A 7,343-nucleotide genomic window follows, 5' to 3' on the forward strand; every position below is an offset into this window, starting at 1 on the left:
GAGGGAGTACAAAGAAGGTTCACCAGATTGATTCCTGGGATGGCAGGACTTTCATATGAAGAAAGACTGGATGAACTGGGCTTGTACTCGTTGGAATTTAGAAGATTGAGGGGGGATCTGATTGAAACGTATAAGATCCTAAAGGGATTGTACAGGCTAGATGCAGGAAGATTGTTCCCGAGGTTGGGGAAGTCCAGAACGAGGGGCCACAGTTTGAGGATAGAGGGGAAGCCTTTTAGGACCGAGATTAGGAAAAACTTCTTCACACAGAGAATGGTGAATCTGTGGAATTCTCTGCCACAGGAAACAGTTGAGGCCAGTTCATTGGCTATATTTAAGAGGGAGTTAGATATGGCCCTTGTGGCTACGGGGGTCAGGGGGTATGGAGGGAAGTCTGGGGCGGGGTTCTGAGTTGGATGATCAGCCATGATCATAATAAATGGCGGTGCAGGCTCGAAGGGCCGAATGGCCTACTCCTGCACCTATTTTCTATGTATGTTTCTATGAATATGATATTCAATTCAAGAAGTATTATCAAATTCTAGTATTCATTCATGCAGATTGTGCTGTAAAGAATTTGTAAGGATGAATGCAATCCACATTTGATAAAGGACATTTTACATATTGGCATGTATAACTATTGAAGTATTTACATTGCAGAAATTAAGCTCCCATCGCTTAATTAACCTTTACTTTTCATTCCCTATTAAATAAATATATACTTTGTGTTGAGCTCTTAGAATATACACTTGGTGCTGCAACCATAAGAATGTACGTCACACCTGATCTACCCTAATTCCTGAACCCCTCAGTCAGTTTTCTATAGCTTTATTCCTTTTGTTCTTTCCTTTGTTTCTTGTTCTACTTTTCTGTTTGTGACCTTCTTTTCTGTTGTTCTATCATCACAATAATTGCAAACTCATTTTCAATAGCAATAAATTACAATAAAGTCTTTCTGACTTAAATGGGGACAAGAACTACCACGACAGGCACAGAAAATGTGGCATTTAAAAACACAAATTACTACCATCCACCATTTCCAATCCATGTCCTCCTGCATGTAGTGGAGAGTTACCTTAAGGCGACAAATTTAATCAAATTTTCTGTTTTGTCCTGAAACAGTTATGGCCACAACTTTCTACGGACCGAATCACAGTGAAAAAATGTCTTTCTGTTAATCCGGTAGTTTGGCTACAGTCTTCATGTTTATGCAGTTTTCTCTCCATAATTCCCTTCACTATCCATTGCCTTCAATAGAATGGATGCAGAATGTCATCATGGTCACAATATTGTCTGCATTTGGCTCATTGTGGACAAAGACAGAAAAAATACAGGATATGGGATATAAATTTTTTGAAACAGCTGGCACTGGATTAAGATTAATTTGGTGCTTCTTGTCTGCCCGTTTTTGGCTTTTATTAATGTTCCCTGAATATCTTGCAAATCAAAATTGCATTTCATTACTTGCTTCTAACTGTTGTTGATGTGTTTGTTACATTCAGATTTTGTTGCCATTATTTTATTACCGATAATTCTGAATCAAAATCCAACCTTTCTGTTTTAAACTCAGACCAAATGGTAGCAGTTTGTTAATCCCACATATGCCAATTCATTTTACATAACAGCCCATTTAGTTTCTGTAAATTTGTCTCGACCTTGTTGTAGTCATGACACAATTACTCTCATTCAGGAGAGAACATTCATCAGCTCCTTGGCAACATATCATTTTCATATTCAAAACTGATATGAAAATGTTACAACCCTTAAGGCTTCCTTCATAATTCATGGCACATCTGAATACAGTACCTGGAAAAGCCAAGCTGCCTGAAGCAGTATGCACCACAGAGAACTTCATTGTGCCAATCGCATCGTAACATTAAAGGAGCAACACACACGAAGTGCTGGGGGAACTGAGCACATCAGGCAGCATCTATGGAGGGAAATGAACAGTTGACATTTCAGGACTGGAAAGAAAGGGGGAAGAAGCTAGAATAAGGTGGGGGTGGTATGAGTATAAGTTGGTGAAGCTAGGTGAGGGGGAATGGGGGTAGATGGGATGGAGTAAGAACATGAGAGGTGATAGATAGAAGAGAAAAAAATGCTGAAGAAGAAAGAATATGATAGGAGGGGACAGTGGGCCACGGGAGAAAGGAAAAGAGGAGGGCATCAGAGGGAAGTGATGGGCAGGTGAAGAGAAGACTAGAGTTATGAGAGGGACTAGATGGGGAGTGGTAAAGAGTGAAGAAAGATGGGGGAGAAATTACTAGGTTTGAAAAAATCAATGTTCATGCATTAGTTTGGTGGATACTGTAACATTAGAGGCTAACATTAGAGGGACAATATTTTGGTTGTCTGCATATTAATACCAGGTGATATTAATACTGGTCAATGCTGTATGTTTCTGATATGCAGATGTTGTATTGATTTGCCATACCAACATATAGATTTGGAGTCTGAGTTGGCCATTCAACCATTTGAACCTGCTCCACCATTCAGTCGGATGCAGGCTGATCTGATTACATCCTCATCTCTGCAATCCCATCTACCGGTGGTATCCTTTAACTAGAGATGACACATAATCCGATAAAGTGATCCAATATGCACCATGCTTGCTCAAGTATAGGACCAGAACTCAGTGGCCACATTATTAGGTACATCTGTACACCTGATCGATAATGCAAATTTTGAACCATTCAATGATGTGGCAGCAACTCAATGTATTAAAGCATGCAAGAGCTTCAGAGGTTTAGGACAAACATCAGAGTGAGGAAGCAATGTGATCTAGGTGACTTTGATGGAGAATTGATTACTGGTGCCAGACAAGGTGGTTTGAGTACCTCAGAAACTGTTCAGCTTCTGGAATTTTCACACACAACCCACACACAACCAACTAGACTTTGACAAGTGCCACATATGAGCTGATTAACAAGCTAAGAGCCCATGGTATTACAGGATAAAGCAGTGGCTGATTGGCAGGAGGCAAAAAGTGGGAATAAAGGGAGGCTTTTCTGGTTGGCTGCTGGTGACTAGTGGTGTTCCATGGGGGTCTGTATTGGGACAGATTTTATTTTACATTACATATCAGTGATTTTGATGATGGAATTGATGGTTTTATTGCAAAGTTTTCAGAAGATATGAAGGCAGCTGGAGAGACAGTTAGTTTTGAGGAAGTAGAGAAGTTACAGAAGGACTTAGACAGATTAGGAGAATGGGCAAAGAAGTGGCAGATGGAATACAGTGTCAGGAAGTGTCTGGTCATGCATTCTGAAGAAGAAATGAAATGACTGACTATTTTCTAAATGGAGAGAAAATACAAAAATCTGATATGCAAAGGGACTTGGGAGACCCCTTCTATTCTAATAGAAACTACTTTCTATTTACTCACTATCTTGGCCATGGGGTTTGTATTAGTGCTGTTTACATTCCACAATTTCCCTTCATTTTGAAAAGTTAAAGGAAGTCTGATAAAAGCCAGAGCGAAGTTAAAGACAAATATTGATTTCATTATTTAAACTGTGTTGAATTTGGTGCATACTTTACTGGGTTAAATATAGAAACATTAGATTCTGAATGAGGAAATATTGAATAAATTAGTATTTGTAAATAAAACTTCAAGAATGGTACTACATGGAATCAAGCCAAAAGTATAACAGTATTGTGCTTTGGCTATATCTGTTGGCCTGGTACTTTGGACACAAATATATTTTATCAGGATAGAAATTATTTAAATTATTTTTCATCATGCTATTAATTATTGATAACTTCAGGTAGCAGTGATATAATTCTGCCTTGTTACATGTAATCCATGTTGATAGCGCCATGGTAACTAGTGTTGTATGTTCTATAATGGATATAACATTTGACAGTCTACTGGCTTCTGCTGACCAGCCTTTTGTACATTTCCAGTAAATTCATTTTCTGACAGTTTTGTGAGTTGTGCTTATTCTTGTCTGCTGATCCAGCCTTCATTTTCGTTAAAGACCTCTGTCATTTTCAGCTGCTTCTTTTCAATTTTTTAAAATAGTAATGGAATAATGAATCCTTAGTACATAATGATGTTTTTTTTTAACACATTAATAATCAGACATCATTCCCATTAAATATAGAATCAATGACTCATTCAAGTTAGCAGCACAGAAGGTGAGCATACATTAATGTATTTAACATCATGAACTAATAACAGCACTAGTGTATAATTTGAACAGAATCTACTGCTAGAATAAGTCACAAGGGCAGGAAACAGTATTAACTTTTTGGCAAATTTTATCTGAAGGCTAAGTATAATTTCTGCTTAAGGAATCCTTATCTCCTTGGTCTCTTTATTAGCCAATGCCATGTTTTCTGATGAAAGTCTGAAATAATGTTCGAACTTACCCCTGATGGCTGGGGTTAAAACACTGCTCACTTCAGTGAGGATTGTAGATTTAAATGTTAAGAAGGTAGGGAAGTTACTTCTTCAGATTATTTTGCTTGATTCTTTTTGAATAATGTTTATGTGTTTGGAATTAACTTTGTTTTTTCTTAATCCAAATAATTTTTATTTATTTATTTATTAAATTTTCTTAATTTTAAATGCCCCTGTATATTTTTCTGTTTTCACAGATAGCTAAGCTGCATTGCTTGCTTGCCTTCAGTTGGAAAAAGATGGATACAGCTGAGTTCATCACAGAAAAAACCTTCTCCATCATTGAGCACATTTACCAAGGTGGCTACCGCAAGACAGCAACATCAATCATCGAGGACCCCACTATTCAGGGAGTGCTCTCTTCTTGCCGCTACCATTGGGAAGGAGTTAATAAAGATTTAGCTCCCACACCACCCGGTTTACGAAAAATGATTACCCTTCAATCATCAGGCTCCTGAAACAGCTTTGACAAATTCACTCACAAAACTGCACAACATGTTATTATTACAGGTTGAGCACCCCTTTATGCAAAATTCCAAAATCTGAAAACATCTGAAATCCAAATATATTTTAGAGCGCTGATATGACATCACAAATGAAGAATTCCACAAGGTTCTGGAAATGTTCCAGGTGATGAGCAGGTCTATACACACCACAGTTCTGAGAATTGACCTCACATATGTAATGAACAGAAGTTAATGAAAAATAGAAAACAATCCGTAATGTGAGAAATGAAGATCTCGACCACGTATTGTCAGTGTCAGAATGAATATATACCACATATACCGTATGCTGATCATGAAACAAGCAAGACCTATCATGATGAATTTAAAATTGAATGTAATACTCAATATTCAGAATGCTGGTTGCAGAAATTTAAGAAAAGGCATGGCATTAAATTTTTAAAATATCTGTTGAATACAAAAATCTAGCATCAGAACAAGTCTACTACGCTGATGGTTTTTATATCTGACATAATAGCATTATAATTTTAAAGCTCGCTGATGAAACTCTAACAACAGAACAAATCTACAACAAATCTACAATGCTGATTATTTTTGTACCTTACATAAAACCTAAAATACAGTGCACTGCATCCTTTTAATGGAAACATGGCATCATAGATGGAGACTGAAAGCCTGCCGCTGTTTGTTGTTGTTCAGATACTCTCCTGATGCTGCTGTGCTGCTTCTGCTACCCTGCACACATTATATTTTCATTATCTTAATAGTATGTAATAATTTTAAGTACATAGGTGTAATGAACAAATATAAGACAAAGACTGCTTACCAATAGGACATAAATTCTAACTCAGAGGTGATGGTGAACCCAAGCCATTTCATTATATATTCCAAAATCCAAAACACTTCCAGCCCCAAGCATTTTGGTAAGGGGTACTCAACTTGTATTATTGTTTGTTTTATTTTTGTATTTGCAGTTTATCTTTTGCACATTGGTTGCCTTTCACTCTTCATATATAGTTTTCCATCGTTTCCATGTATTTCTTTGTTCTACACGTTTGCAAAAAATGAATCTCAGGATAGTATTTGGTGACGTATATGTATTTTGATAACAAATTTTATTTGAACTTTGAGCTTTTCAGTCAGGGGCTGTCAAGGTTGGTTCAATCTGGGGCCTTCTCACTGCACCACTTTCACGTCAACCCCTGGTGCTGCTCAGGTTTTGCTGCTGGGCTCTGGCAGGCTAATGGAGTAAGCTCTCAGCACTGGGCCTAGGTGAGTGGACAGCTGCTGATCGAGCCAGGTAATACTTGGCACTGGTTCGAGTCCTGGACCCTCACTATTGATCCACGGTAAATAAATGACTGGATCAGGCCAATAAAATTTAAGTGAAGAATCTAATCAGAACTTTAGTGAAGTCCTGATGAAGGGTCTTGGCTCAAAAACTTCCCATCCTTAGATGTTGCCTGATTGCTGAGTTCGTCCAGGATTTTGTATTGCTATAAGTTTTCAGCATCTGCAGATTCTCTTGCGTTAAAAGTAGAGATTGACTTTCCACATTCTCAAACAAATGAGAAAGGAATGATATTAGGCTTGCTACAAGATACAACATACTGGTGGTAATTTTCGTGAATTTCTTTATAAAATTCAAGTTAAATTGTTAAGAAGAGACATTCAGTAGAATTTCACAAAGTTAAGTATGAACATCATTTGCTGCTACAAGCACTAAGTTAGCAATTTATATGGCAAAAAGTTAGTGCGTATTTGTAATAAATTCACACTGTCTGCCATGATAAAAATAGCTAGTATATCTCTTGAAGAATGTACCATAAACAGAGTGTGATGTTAAAAAGTACACAAATATTGTTGGAAAATGAGATCTTAACAATGGAGCCATATGTTCAAGTTTAAGGTCAAGTTTATTGTCATATGACTGTACATATATATGACCAAATGAAACAAAGTTCTACATAGTTACCCAGAAAACATATCACACACAGTACGTAATCCAAAATATTACCATTAATAAAATATAATTTATAATGCATTTAGTGCACAGCACAGGTAAACAGTAAGCAGCTCGTTGTCGTAGTGATGAAACCTTGGTGGTGGCAGGGCATTTATTAGTCTCACAGCCCGAGGGAAGAAGCTGTTACCCAGTCTGGCAGTCCTAGTCCTGGTGCTTCTGCACTTCCTTCCTGATGATAATGGGTCAGCGAGATTGTGGGATGGATGGTGGGGATCCTCAACAATGCTTTCGGCTCATCACCTACAACGTTTCCGTGAGATGTCACAAATAGTGGGGAGGGAAACCCCAATGATCCTCTGGGCAGTTTTTACTGTCCTCTATAGGGTCTCGTAGCCGGCTGGTGGTGTAGTGGCATCAGCGCTGGACTTGGGAGCGAAGGCTCCTGAGTTCGAATCCAGCCAGCTCCCTTGCATGCTTTCCATCCATGCTGGATTGAGTGTCGAGCTAG

Source organism: Mobula birostris, chromosome 11, assembly GCF_030028105.1.
Source record: "Mobula birostris isolate sMobBir1 chromosome 11, sMobBir1.hap1, whole genome shotgun sequence".
NCBI classification, from domain to species: domain Eukaryota; kingdom Metazoa; phylum Chordata; class Chondrichthyes; order Myliobatiformes; family Myliobatidae; genus Mobula; species Mobula birostris.